Genomic DNA, 15287 nt, shown 5'->3' with positions numbered 1-15287 from the left:
TTGGACCAAATTCTTTCCTTTTCATGGCTACCCTGGAAGAAAGATTTTGGAAAATCTTAATAGATTTATTCTGGTACTGCAAGGAAGATGCCTTCTGGGAGGCTTGCCAAATTAATTGTTTGTGGCAAAAATCTAGAAAACGAGCAATAACGAACCATGGCCTTTGGTTGCCATCTTTTTTTGGGCCAAGACAATGTGCTCTTTCTATAATCATCAATGATAGTTGATCAGCTAGGCCCAATTGTTCTGGAATCTAGGATGTTAATAGTTCTATTCCCTCCTCGAACCTGACAAAGTGTAAATTATTCCTTCGAGAACGATTTTCGAGTTCATTGAGTTTATCTTCTTGTGCCGCAGCCATTTTTTCCAGAGCTTGTAATTTGCAAATTGCCGATATCATATCAGCTTCCACAATTGTCATATGACTCTCCAAAGCTTCCTCCCTTGAATGGTAATCTGTAATTGCCGATTTAAGATTTGAAAGGTGCTCCGCAATTGTTGTGAAATGCTCTGAGAAGGCTGCTTTCACAGCCACTGTGATCGCTTGCAGCGTTGCTTCATTAAGAGAGCAGGCTGCTGTGCAGTCGGCAGTCACATTAGTAGCAGCCATTTTCTCCTCACTTACTTTTGGCTTTTCTTTGTCCCTTTTAACTGGTTTTATCGGCATTCCCGAAAGTGATTTTTGCATATAATGATCAATTTTCATAAGCGCTCACCGTCGATGAAGTGTTGAGCCACAATTCAATTTCAGAGCCTCCGCAAAATCTTACTTTTAGGAGATGGCACCAGGATCCAGGAGCACACACGTCTGCTCTGGTTCAGCACATCACGTGACACCCCCCCCCCCCCCCGATAATTCTATTTATTTATTTATTTAAAAGTATTTATTACCTGCAGACCTACAAAATTCGGGGCAGAGTAAAAATGTAATGTACATCAATATAAATAATGACATCAGACTAAAATAGTAACATAACAATACAAATATAAGAACATGAAAGAATGTTGTTATAGAAATGCCACATCAGAGACAGCCTAGGTCAGTGAAATATAAGGCAAGATGATGGGTGTTAGTACTGTATATAAGAAAGGAGGTTGTGTAAAAAGGGCCATGTGAAGGATATAGCAATGCTGGTAAGCCAGGACTGACTCAAGGGTATAATGGGTGGCCTTGAAGGTTTAGGACAAGGGAAGACTGAGATCTATGAAATTGCTGAAAAAGCCTTTTTAAATAAGTGTGTTTTTAGGGCTTTCGTGAACTCCTTGTTGTGTTTTAAAGAACATAGGGAAAGAGAGAGAATTCCAGAGTAGTATGATGCACTCTCTACCTAGCTGCTATCAAATCTCATCTTTGTGTACCTTTCCTCACTTAAAATCACATCAAATCTTCAATGATGTGTACTGTGCTGTTCGTACCTCTGACTGTGCATGTAAAATTACCCCCTAAACCCTAGACACCATCAAAACCTCACCTTGAGTTAGTAGTTCACCCTCCTACAGTGGTATAAAAAGTTGACTAATATATATGCCTTACTAGAGGCTCTCTCTCTTTCTCTCTCTATACATCACTACCTCTATTCTACTCCACTGCCCTCTCCCTCTCCCTTCTCCTGCCTGAAACAGGATTTGCAATACATTTCACAAATTCCAGTTGAGGCATATTATACAGCATAACACCAAGAAAAAAGGTGTAGTTATTTCCATCATTCCAAGCGATTTATTGTTTCAGAATTACACACACTTTCCCTTACATTCAAATTGCACATTACTTACGGGCGCTTCCTGCCCTTTATAGGGATCCCTCGGTGTTTCACACCTTAGATGGGGTTTTTTGCTTCGAGAAGGCCAAGGCCCCATCTCTGTCAATATATTATAAGCAACTACAAAAGCATGCTGAGGTGGATATGTGTTCAATTTTGGAGACCTGCTGGATCAGGGATGGTGATTTTGTTATTACTCAGACCATTTTGAAGACATGCTTTCGGCGTATTTCCAGGATCTCAGCCAATATGCACTATAGAGAGTTACAATTTAAAATTTTCAGTTGGGCCTATGTGTCGCCACAAGTGGCCTTTCAATGGACTATAGCTTCATCAGCTGGATGCCCCATTGTAGGCATGCTATGGGGACTCTGTCCCATGTATTCTGGACTTGCCCCTCTATACAGCACTTTTGGCGCAAAGTGGTGGATTACATGGCTGATTTGATAGATGCTGCTTTTCCATTTACTCCTCTCTGGCTGTTATTTGGATGTATTTCACCGATTCGGATACGAGATCCTTTTACATAAAGCTTGTCTAGTGGGGAAAAAAGTGATCCTCTCAGTCTGGCAGTCTCCTGATAGCCCGTCCTTTTGGGCCTGGAGAAACTGTTTCCATGGAATGATGACCATGGAGTCCCTGGCTTCCCGGATTTCTCCACGCTGCAGGCGACGTTTTCTGACGGTGTGGCAGAATTATCTTCAATCTCTTTTTTGAACCCCATTGCATTGGTTGCCTTCATCACATCCCCTGGCAACAGATTCCATAGCTTGATTGTGTATTGAGTGAAAAAATACTTCCATGATTTGTTTTAAAACAGCAGGTTGCTTGTTTCATAGAGTATTCTCTAGACCTAGTGTTGTTTCTGTGGCCCCCCTTGGTCTGGACTATGAATTACCCTTATGCTTGGGGTGGGGAGTACCACATGAGAAATTATATTTACTAGTATTATTAACTTTGAGTTTGTAGCCTGAGTGAGGGATGAGACAGGGTCCCGGTCCCCCCGATACCACAGTTCTCTGCCCTTCCCAACCTCTCACTCATGGCACTACAGACCAGATAAAATTATCACACCAGAATAAAATAGTAATTAACCTTTTTACTAATAGAGCCAGTGCATCCCAATAGGCAAATTAGGTGATCACCTAGGGTGCCAGCCATTAGAGGGCGGCAAAGAGCAGTCATATGTGGCCGCAAACAGAGCTCATCCACTCATTGCTGAGAGGAGTAGAGGCTCAGTGGGCTGCAAGTGGCAGAGACTCGGTGGGCCACAAACAGCACCCATCCTGCTCACGGCCGAGAAATGCAGACACTCAGTGGGCCGTGAGCAACACCTATCCTGCTCGTGGCTGAGAGAAGCAGAGACTCAGTAGGCCATGAGCAGTGCCCATCCTTCTCACAGCCAAGAGAAGCAGAGAATCAGAGGACCATGAGCGGCACCTCTGTTTGTGTGTGTGTGTGTGACTGAAAGGGTCTGTATGTGTATGAGAGAACAATGGTGTTAGTGAGAGGGAGGGAGCCTATGTAAAGGGGTGTGTGTGAATGAGTCAAGGAATCTAAGTTCTGAGAATCTGTCTGAGAGAATGAGATTGGGGCTGGAGCCAGGGCCTGGACTTGGGGGGGGGGGGGGGGGGGGGAAGGGGGCATAAGGCAGAAGGTTCACCTAGGGCTCACAATACCCTTGCACCAGCCCTGTTTACTAGTATTATGTAAGTAGATAGTAAATCCAAACAGAACATTAAATAGGAAAAGTACAGAAGTGAAATATAATATAAACTAGCAGTCTCCTTATTTTATATCAAGTAATGCAAAAATAACATTGGGTATAGCCTGTTAACCAGGGCAATCAACATACTCATGGCTAGTAGAAATATAGGGAACAGTAACAGAGAAAGGTGGTGGTTTAAGGGAAAACAGTAAAGTACACAACTTTCAAAAAATTGTCTTTATACCTGAAGGGGAGGGGAAACAGATCCGCCCCAATGTAACCAATTTGTTACGGTTGCACCATGTCCCAAACACAAAATTGTGTGGAAAACAAAACAATCAAGAAAATGAAGAAGTCCCTCTTGATGGAGGAGCTGACTAGATGACAAAGCAAATAGATGAGCACTGCAGTGTGTGAAAGGTCTCTCTTTCCTGGGGAGCTTTCCCACATGGTTTACCAGGTAGTAAACAGAAAACTGGCCTGGTTTCAGTCTGTCCAAGAAAACAAAGAGGTAGGCGACTCAGGCATTTTTACCTATATGTCTCTATTCTAATAAACATTTGGAAAAGACAAAGGCATCTATTCTTGTGTTTACCTGGTTTCAGTCTGTTACAGAAAGACCACAGTCCACCAGTTTTTCTTTCCCAGTACCTACCAGCAAGGGTTTATGCTTGACTTTGGTTGAAAGACTGAAGCGATTAAGATGAGATACTGAATTTGGGGCAAAAGCTAAGGAAATAAACCTTCTCCCTCCTCTTCTAAAATATTCTCTGTGCAAAGTTTAGATTACTTAACTCAGTCTTTTAGGAGGATGATCCAGCCATGTGGTCCTGGGCCTGGATATCTCTAGAAAGGAAGTTTCTCAGTCTCTCAGCTCCTGGCTCCTCTGTCCCTTGTTAGTATTTTACATCTATGAAGCAAGAACAGCTGTCTGTCTCTCTATTTCCTCAGATCGTAGACTTTTGTCTCTCCCTCTTGATAATTAGCTCTTTAGGAGAAGAACTGATTGCAGAGCTGGCAGATGCACGTCTATCTTCCTTACTTCTGGCTCCAACTCCTGGTTATCCCCACCCTCCCCACACACACACACAGAGCCAGCCAAATTGTGCCTTTTCTACCTTGAATGATCTTCAGCATTCCTTTAGCTTCCTCCTCTGCTGGCTATGTAGTGCTGTTCTCTGTGCAGACTAAACATTATAGCCCTTTTCACAACTTGTTAACACTCAGGTCTATCCAGTAAAGTGCGGCCGCGTTTACCCCGCTCCTAACCCGCGTTCTACTCACATTCCGGCCGCGTTAGCCCTTCCTGCGATCCCCAATCCCCTTTAACCTACTCCTACCGCATCCTAAAATCCCCGGGCAACCCCTTCCGCACGCGGCATGTATATTGCATGCAAACGAGCGAATTAGCTATTCCCTACCATCCAGTAACGCGCCCCCCCGACTATCGCTATTTTACCCTGCCGTTTTGCCACGCGTTTAACCTGCTAACTTACCGCCTACCCTTACCCCTGCGTTAGAGGCAGGGGTAAGGTTAGGCGGCAAACTTACCCCCAGCCCCCGCTTACCTGCCCTAGCCGTGTCAATGGGTGCTGGTCTCCGGGGCAGCCCCAGTCCTCTCCCCTCTTCCCGAAGCAAAAAAAAAGCGAAAAAAAGAAAGTTGCAAGAGAGCAAGGAGAGAGAGGACGGGCAATCCTACGCTCGGGATTGCCAGTCCCCCCTCCCCTCCTCCCGAAGCAGGGCGCAAAAAGCAGCCTTGCTCCGGGAGGAGGGGAGGGGGGACTGGCAGTGTGAAGTGACTTACTTTTTGCAGCCCCCCTCCGGACATCGGCGAGGAGGACCCCCTTTCCTGCCTCCAGCTGCCCGTGAAGATGGATGCCTGCACGGGCGAAAGCAGCCCCTGTTCGTGCAATTGGGCTGCTCAAGGTGTGACGTCATGACGTTTGGCGTCACGGCATGTGACGTCACGTCTTGAGCTGCCCAATTGCTCGAACAGGGGCCGCTTTCACCCGTGCAGGTGTCCATCTTCGCAGGCAGCTGGAGGCAGGAGAGGGGAGCCGCGGTCGTCCTCGCCGATGTCCGGAGGGGGGCTGCAAAAAGTAAGTTGCTTCGTCGCTTTACACTGCCAGTCCCCCCTCCCCTCCTCCCGGAGCAAGGCTGCTTTTCGCGCCCTGCTTCAGGAGGAGGGGAGAGGGGACTGGCAATCCCGAGCGTAGGATTGCCCGTACTCTCTCCCCTCGCTCTCTTGCTACTTTTTTTTTTTTTCGTTTTTTCCGCTTTGGTTGCTTGCTTCAGGAGGAGGGGAGAGAGGGCTGACAATCCCGAGCGTCGGAGAGCTGTCCACTTCCTGGTACCTGTCCTTTCAAATGTCATTTGAAATGACATTTGAAAGGACAGATACCAGCGTGGCAGTGAAGCGTTAGGACCGCGCACCCAAGTTACTGTATAGGCGCTGTATAGCGCTCTATACAGTAAAACGGGTTGCACGGGCCTATCGCTTCACGGACCCTTCTTAGACCCAGCTTGCATTTGCAAGCTAGTTACATACAGGATCGAGCGGTAGGTGAGCTGCACTGTGCGTGCGGCAACCGCGGGTACACCGGGCACTAATGCAGCTCTTCCTACCGCTCGGTACTGGATTGACCTGACTGTGAGTACTGGATGCTGATTCTTGTAGAACATTTATCATTCACAGGTGAGCACTCAGGGGCTTTGATGTATTTTTATATTCTTTCATCATAGCTGTGGCAGCTTGCAGTCACTGCAGGGTTGAAAACCCCTTTTGTGGAGGTCCAAAATACATCACTCAGTTCCAGATGCAGCTTGGTCCACATTGTAAGGCTCCAATACATGATAAGGTTATGGGCCAGGAATCTGGTGTATAGTAGCTTGCTATATTTGAAAGGGTAAATAACAATCCCCTACTTACTTGTTCCACCCAACTCATGATTTTATAAATCTCAATTATATCCCCTCTCAAACATCTCTTTTCTAAACTAAAGATCCCTAATTTGTTTAGCCTTTCTCCATGAGGAAGATTTTCCATCCCCTTTATCGTTTCTATTGCTCCTCTGAACCTTTGTCTATGCACTATCAGAGCGAGCAGAATTGCACACAATTTTCAAGGTGTGGTTGCACTATGGATCTGTAAAAGGAACATAAGAAGTGGCAGTACTGGGTCAAACTGAGGGCCTTCAAGCCCAGCATCCTGTTTCCAACAGTGGATAGTCCAGGATACAAGTATTTGGAAAATACTCAAGGCATTATGATATTCTCAATTTTGTTCTCTATTCCTTTCCAAATAATTCCTAACATTCTTGTTGGGTGTCATTTTTTTGTGTAGCCCTTGTCCTGCTGGCTGATAGTGTTTAATGGCTTACTGCACAATGCTGCCTGGCACCATATTCATGGACTCTTTTCCTGACAGGGGTGGAAAGCTAAAGCCTTTTAAGGCCCTTAGGCTTCATGTAACTATTTTCTACTTCTTACAGTAAAAGAAACACACTGCAAAGTCAACGCTTGTTCAAAAATAAAATATTTTATTAAATTCTTGACTGTAGATGAAAAATCACAAATGGTTACACTTTTGAAGAGTAAAATTCAATACAGAAATAAAGAAAAATCACAGACACAGGCACTGCTAAATCTGCTCTCCCTGACAGTAAGTACTCTTCACAAGGGATCCTCCCTGGGCACTTCCCATTGATACCTACAAACTGGATGCAGACTACCTCCCAATGGGAAACTGGAGACATCTCCTGATAACTTCAAAATCTGCTAGGCTGATGATTTCCTTTAAGCTGCAGCTCTGTGGGACCTTCTCCATGCGTGGCAGTCCTTCCTTCTCGTTACCCACAAAGAAAATCCGCTTTCACTAAACCATTGGAAAAAAATCTCTCTCAGCCAAAGAGGAGTATGGGACTAAGTCCCCTTTTCCTTGAGACCTTTCCTCTGGATCCTTGGCATATCACAGAAGTCCACTCTTGGACCCTAAGATAAATCTCCCTGATAGCAAGGGCCTGGGAACTCAGGACAGGAGACAGGAAACATGAAATTCTCTCTTGGAAAGAATCTCAAATCACATTAGCTCATATATATATATATATATATATATTTTTTTTTTTAAACCAATCACTTCACTACTTCCTATGACCTCATCTACCAGTGTCCATGGAGACACTGAAGTCAATAGTAAAGGCCATTTTTGTGACCTCCTGTTATATTAAAAAATGCTTCAATATTGTCTTCTTTGACAAATACTAATTTTATTTAAAATGATGAAAGATTTCTGTGGTCCTTGAATAATAGCTTGACTCAGATTTTCTGTGAGGAAAATCTTGTCATTGTACAAGCCCCTCATTGTAGTCTTCAGATCATGAGGTGGGTAAATAAAATAAATAGCTATAATTTACTTTTTTTTCTTCTAAAAAAGCTTTGATTGGTTTGTTAAGACATTAAACCTGCATGACTGTGCTCTGAAGACATAATGTCTGTGTCATTTTGAAAGCCTACTTTAGGCATTGTTATATTGTGCTTCATGTACACAAGGCATCATATTTTACAGGATCTAACTTCCTTGATGAAAAGGGTCTTCTGGGTTTCAACTTGCAATAGCTTTGGATGAGAATGGGGCCAGATACAACCAATCAAGTTTTGAGGGTTCAGCAGCTGCTCTCTGGAACAGGAGCATTGCTCATTATTTTGTTCTCTTCATTCCACTAGAACAACTCCAAGCCATGACAGCAAATGGGGATAATTGAAATGAAAGTGCTCAACCCTGGCTGCCCAATCTGGTAAAACAATAGTGGGATTGTTCCAGGCACCCGCAGACAAAACAAAACTTGCATTGAAGATTTTTCTCCATAATTAGCAAGCAATCGCTGTCATGCCCATCAAATAGTGAAATGTGATGAAGTGAATGGAGTAACAATTCAACAGCAATCAAGGAAAATAAACTTCTATGTGTGGTGTTGACAATTAAAGAAAGGAAACTAAATGAATTTGGGTTACATTTCACACTTACATTTCACAGGTGGAGTAGGAGATCCTTGATGTCCATTTCTGGTTTTACTTGTTGCCATTACTAACTGGTTAATGAAACAAGAAGAGAGGAAGATACTGAAGGAAAAGAAAAAAAAAATCCTTAAGATAATAAATACACTCTCTCCTTAATTAGTAGATCTCCCTGTTTTGGTGCAGTTTACTTTGCACCAAAACACTGCGTCGCATGGAATTTCTCTCTGTATTAACCAGTTAATGAATTAGGAGCAGGCTCCTGCTTTTTAACTCACACTGTAGAAGTTAAATGAACCTTGTTGTTCTGTGAGTTTGGCCCATGTGCATTTACAAGTAAATTTCAAATAGGAGCGCTTGGGTACACAAGCAAAAATACTCTCAGTTTTATATCATGCAAGGAAGTACATCGTAGCATTTAAATTATCTCCACTGTGTCGCATGTTTGAGCCTTTTCAACATATGAGAGAGAGAGAGAGAGAGAGAGAGAATCTGACTCTTTATAGATCTCCCACTGTAAACGCACGGCCAACCCCCCCCCCCCCGAAACTAATAGCGCCCGCAACATCCAAATGCATGTTGATGAGCCTATTAGTTAGTCCCGCATGATCCAGAAAGTAAAATGTGCAGTCAAGCTGCACATTTTACTCTCAGAAATTAACTCCTGCCACCGGCACCGGGAAAGTGTACAGACAAGCAGAAAAAATGGCTTTTCTGTACACTCTCTGACTAAATATCATAGCGAAATTAAGTCGGAGGCCCCCCCCCCCCCAAAAAAAAAATCTGCCCACAGTTCGCGGGTTGGAAGATGGACCCTCAATTTTGCCGGTAAAATTAAGCGTTGGCTGTCAAACCCGCTGACAGCCGCCGCTTCTGCCAATAAGGAGGCGCTAGGGACACACTTGTGTCCCTAGCGCCTCCTTATTAGCGCAGGCCCTCATTTGCATAGTGAATCGCATGCCCAGGAGAGCGGGCGCTTGCCTCGGAGCGCCGGCTCTCCCGTGCACTTTACTGCATTGGCCCGTAACAGAGGTGTTCTCTCTTTCTCTTTCTCTCTCAAATCAGCAAGTAGGGTGGCTTTAAGTATAACTCACTTCAGACTCTTCAATCTCTAAATAAAGAAGAAAAATCTCTCTCTCTCTTTACCTGGATGTTCTATCCTCTGAAGCCTAGGAACAGCAGCCAAATTCGTTCTCCCCTTTAATAGCTGCTGTGTCCCAGCAGTGTTTGTTGTCATGCTGTCTCCCTCCCCCTTGTTCTGTGTGTATTTTACCCCCTTGTTTAGTGTGCAAAAATCCAGGGTCAGAAATGCTATCTCCTCTTCCAGTTGATCCTTTGCATTAGGTCACTTCATGATTAGGTGCTAGAAATGTCATTCTCAACTTGGCTCTAGGAGGAACCGACATGCTACGGTGATCCAGCAAATTTAACCTTGCAGTGCATGTTTGCAGTGACCTGAAGGAAAAGGCACTTCTAATTGCTGAATTAGTAAATAGCAAAACTGGGTAAGCACAATTCACAGACATAATGGGTACTGTGAGAAAACAAACTGACAAAATGGTACCAACCCAACAAAATGTTGATAGCATGTTTTCTCTGCCCTACAGCGTCAAAATGGTCCGGAACACAAAATCTATAAGACAGGTGTGGTAGTGAAGGATTCTAGAGGTAAAATTATATTCATTGAAAAGTCATCAGTAGTAGAGAAGAAAGTTCTAGATTTAGGGCAGACTAGTAGAGCTAGGAAGGATGTCAGAAGGCAGCCTTTTACCACCAGAAGTGGGATGGTTGCATCTAGCCCTGCTACTCCTTGTTATGCCTGTCGGTCGCAGATGGCTGCAACCGCGAGTACTCACTGCTTGTTCCACACTTCTACCCTTCCTGGGTCTGCTTACTGCAAGGGCCTGCCTGCATCGCCGTGTTCCCCGGACCTCCTCATGTAGGCGTGGACACCCTTACTTCCTACTCCGTTGTCGGGCCCTCCTAGACACGCGCATCACAAGTCCCGCCTTTGTAGCCGCTTCAGCGGGAGCTTCGGGGGCGTCCCCATTTGATGATGTCATTGGACTCCTGTATTTAAGCTCCTGCTTCGCCCCCAGTAAGCCGACTTGGCAACAAGTTCCGTACGAGTCCTACGCCTGCCTCTTGTTCCTGAGTTGCCGCTCCTGCCTGCGTTGTGGACCCTGTCTGACACCCGCTCCTCGGGGGTCAGTGTGCGCTCTACGGGGTCGTACTCGCCTAGCCTGCTCCTCGGGCTGGCCCTGCACCTCTTGGGTCTCATCTGGCTTCCTGCTCTTTCTCTTGGCTCTCCTTGGGAACAACTGCAGCGACTTGTGAGTCCTCAGCTGGCCTTCCCTGCTCCTCTGGGTTGCGCCGTTGTATTCAAGACTGTTCGTGCTCCCCGCTCCTTGGGCCGCGCTCACCTTTTCTCGGACCACCCTGAGCTTCCCCGCTCCTCGGGGCTTGTTCCGGGATATTCTACCTTTGACAGCTGTCCCACTCCGCGGGTCCGCTTCTCTACTACTCAGCCAGCTACCCTCCGATCTCCAGGTACCTGCCTACATGAGCTGCTAGATTTGGGCTCGGGCTCACTGCCCTGTGGGTTCGCCTACACTCTCCCGCCTACGCCCACTATGCTGCAGCTCCGCCTTTCGGGGCCGTCCTATTGGAGTATCTCCTGCTCGGCTGTTCGGGCGCTTGCCGCTCCTTGCTCTGTCTGGTGCCCTCTCTCACCAGATTCTCCAAGTACTGTCTACAGTCTGCTACCCCACGGAGCTCACCTCCTGGTCTCTGGGGTTCTCCCCACGACTGTGCACGGAGCTTCCTTACACTCCAACACCTCGCCTCCTGACAGTGCGGACCTGTGGGGCTCCTCCCCACAGGCTGTGTCAACTCGCACATCGGGCCAAAGGTCCACACACCACACCAATCATAACACTCCTGATATGCATAAGCCTGAGGAACTAGGGAATTCCTATGAGAGCAAAAATATAAAACAGTTTTAAGCAGATTATTTCCATCTAAAAGAGTACCTATTGCTTCTTTGTAGCACTTCTCACCTATAGGATAGAAGTGACATGCACTTAAAGGGGATAATTTTCAAAGATTACGTGGGGGTTGTGCATGTAAAATCAGCATAAACACAAACAAATAGCCTTTGTATGTGGTAAACAGATTTTCAATAGGGCGGGAGTGCTTGCGTATTGTTGCTGCTGTGCAGAAAAGTATCTGCATACAGAGAAGGTGTTTCAATAGCATTCCAGGATGGAGTTTTTTAGTATGCATACATTTATCTGTTTTGTCAAATATGTGTGCATGCGTTGTTTTTATACCTGTTAAGTGGGGAGATTAAATCTGACTTCCCTTTTATCTGCAGTTTTTGGGTAGGAGGTCTGGAGTAATGTAGTAATGTAGCGAGTGGGTGAATTGGAGGAGGGTGTTTGTGAACTGGTGCTTGGACCTGCATGTAGAAGCCAACTTTATAAATATCTGCCTCTGCACATTAAAAGAAAGTTATTACATGCACATGCTATAGTTATTTAACATATAAGATATATACGTGTACTTTTATAAAATAGATGTACTAGAAACTATGAGGATTTCTGCATTAAAATAATGTGCATGTACTGAAACATACAGGCAGTGATATGAAGATTATAAAAATACAGGCGTAACTTTAGGCACACCTACTTTATGTGTGTATGTGCTGAGATATGCACACTAATGAATATTACCCTCAAAATGTTGTTGGACTGACCTGTTGACTGCTTCTTCCAGATATTTATTCATGCTCAGAAAATGCAAGTTAACAGGCAACAGATTTTGTTCAAACATTTCCGAAAAAGATGAATTCCTATGCACAAGTATGAAAATACGCCAGCTTCTGCCACGAATAACTTTTTCACCCTAGATGCATGCGATTGAAACTTGTGATGTTGCAAAAAACATCTTATAATCTCTTAGCAAGGTGATGCACCATTGTGGTACACAGAGGCAAATTTTTCTTGACACTGCAATTAGTGCATGATGATCTGCATCCACAACATTGCAGCTTCTACCGTCTGGCTGACCTTTCAGTCACTATTTTTGCTAGGTGCCTTGGACATTGAAGTACCCTACATGGGCATTTCATGCAAATGTGAATATAGATATGGTAAATGTCTGTAATTTAGGTGATTACACAATTCCTACACTATACATAAAGGAAGAAAAGCAAATCTCAGAGTTGTACTAAAATGGATCAAGTTTGCCACTTTGTATTATGGTTTGCTGCAGATCTGGACTGCCTTAGACCATGTTTTCAAAAGGTTTCTCCCATCCTGTGTCTAGTTGCAAAACTCTTTTGAAGATAGGGCCGATCATGTTTGCTTTCTTCTAAATATGCATTATTTATGAACAATATTGTGTCACGTATATGATTACACAGACATAACACGTGACAGTAAACTGAAAGTCACATCAAAGAGAATGCACCAGCAGGGAAGGGTTTTGTTTAAATTAAAGGAATTCATCTGTGGTTTCTTAGGGTAATTAGAAACAACCAAAACAAACAAAAGATTCTGGGTCTACAAATTTTAAATCCCCTGTGCCACGAGAAACGGGGAAAGAGGCATTTTTATTATTATTTCTTTTAATTCAGACAATATGTGAAACCTTTATTTTTTTTCCATCTTTAGCAGAACCAGCTATGGGCTTCTCTTTGATGACAGGGCTACCTTGATGACAAATGTGGAACAGATATGACTCTTGTCTGCATTGCAGGCTCTGTTCTTAGCAGGAGGCGAGCTTCCCAGGACCAGATCCCTTGGTAATGACAGAATTCTATGAGATTTTGGGACTTCAGATCAATAACTCCTATTCAGGGACCTTTACAAACAGCTGGGAAGAGAGGACACTTGAGAAGGGAGCTGATAGGAGATGGGTCTTTTTGATTATTTCAAACACAGAGGTGGTCTGTGATATGGACAGACTTTCAACATAATTGGAAATATGATGCTTTTTTTTATCTGACCCTAAGTTATGGTATGTAAGATATATTTCTCATCAGTATAGCTTGAAGAAACAGTTGCTGAATGATATGTAGAATATATAAATATATATATATACATATATATATATATGTACATGTCTATATCTATTTAGATATATATATATATATATATTTTTTTTTGCTATATAAATTGAAAAACCGCATAAGAAACGTGAAAAACAACCTGGTAGTTTTTAATCAACTATAATGAACAAAAAAGTGAGTAATAAAGGAGCAAAATAAATGTATTCAATTATTATTTGTAATTTTCTTGCCAGCTCCTCACACTTCCTTACAATACATCTAGTCCCCTGCGAGTGTTCAACCTCAAACCCACCCCTCCTTCCTCAGGCCCCCCAATCCCCCAAACTAGAGCTGCTCTGTTTTGACAGCAACATTAACATATGCTGTCAGAGCAAATCCAGAAGCAGCTGGGAGCGTGGTAAGACTGTATCAGCTCCTGCCTTTGGTTTGGGGATATTGGGGGGGGGGGGGGGGTAGGTCTGGGTAGGTGAGGTAGAGGATGCAGGCGAGTGGGGGACATGAGATGGCTCAGTGCTTTTAACTTAAATAACATTAGGGCTCTGGCCGGCATATTTTATTAATATTTTCTGGATTGGGAAGGGAGGGGATTGGGCATTACACCTGCACAAATTTTAAAGAATTTTTGAGGGTGGGGTGTCTGCAGGATTGGGCCTGATGGTCTGGAAGTTTTTATTTTGAGTTATCTGCAATGTTCAGAATATAGTCAGACAGGGTTAAACTTACCCAAGTAAACTTACACATATACTTTTAAACCTACCTGGTCTTATTCACAGCATATTAGTTATGAATATCCATAACAAGTTATTTAGCTAACTTTAACTGGATAACTTGTCTACTTGCTGCTTTTCAGAATATTGACCTCTTTGGGGTTTTTTAAAATTGTTTAATGATAAGACTGATGCTCTATTGCGAAATTCACTTTTTTATTTTTTTTTCTGCCTTTTCTAAAATTGATCTCATATAAATACCATTTACATGGCATCCCTGCTCATTTCTATCACCTCTCTCATCTTATCCTTTTTCCTAGACAACTTCTTGCACATCTGGAAAAGAGGAGGAGAAATACTATGAAGCAAGGTTCAATTGCTGATGTCATCAAGGAATGAAAGCATGAATCAAAAAATGCTTAATCGTACTTCAAGTCATTTTAATATATTTTTGCCTGAAGTTTAAGGCACAAATGTCAAAGGAGCAGTGTTCCAATGAGATGCTTCGCAGCTTTGCAATCACACACACACACACACACGTCACCTCTTACACTAGGAGAACTTACTCTTGAAGCCATCAAATACGCATCTCCTGTACAATGATTTCTGTAAATAAACGTAGTTTTTATTTATAAAAAGTTAATGCTTATAATTTGGCATATAACTCTAGCATTCCCAGGCAAGTGATAGAATTGTGGGCATGTGTGAAGTATTTATGATGGTCAGTCCTATTATATTGCTGACATATTTTAGTGCTGTGGCAAGTGATTATCAGAAAAATCTTAACCAAATATTTTTTTTCATCAACATGAGAAAAATTCCAGGCCTCAAAGGTTACCTGGCATTTGTGCTCTGGCTTGCTTCCTGAATTTTGTAGAATCCAGACCAGATTGAATCAACAGGTGACTTTATTGCTTGGAAAGGAAAAATGATAAGTTACACCCAGCTGTAACACGAAGTTCAATTTATGGATGGGTAGTTCTAATGTCGTCAACACTAAATGTATGGCATCATGAGGCATACAA

General features: G+C 43.5%; 1 long non-coding RNA gene across 2 annotated transcripts in view; it reads left to right on the top strand.

The window, feature by feature from the left end:
- LOC115086049 overlaps positions 1 to 15016 on the top strand; it is a 46830-nt gene extending 31814 nt beyond the window's left edge. Inside the window, exons 2-3 of one of the 2 annotated variants that reach the window (XR_003855036.1) lie at positions 13161 to 13288; positions 14583 to 15016. This is a non-coding gene — a long non-coding RNA (uncharacterized LOC115086049). Of the gene's footprint in view, positions 1 to 13157; positions 13289 to 14582 lie in introns of both variants that reach the window. The other variant, XR_003855035.1, reaches the window with a different exon arrangement.
- Positions 15017 to 15287: the final 271 nt, after the last annotated feature.

The sequence above is a fragment of the Rhinatrema bivittatum genome, chromosome 2 (assembly GCF_901001135.1).
Source record: "Rhinatrema bivittatum chromosome 2, aRhiBiv1.1, whole genome shotgun sequence".
Lineage (NCBI taxonomy): Eukaryota > Metazoa > Chordata > Amphibia > Gymnophiona > Rhinatrematidae > Rhinatrema > Rhinatrema bivittatum.
The sequence above is the reverse complement of the archived record's forward strand: the minus strand, read 5'-3'. Positions and strand labels throughout refer to the sequence as shown.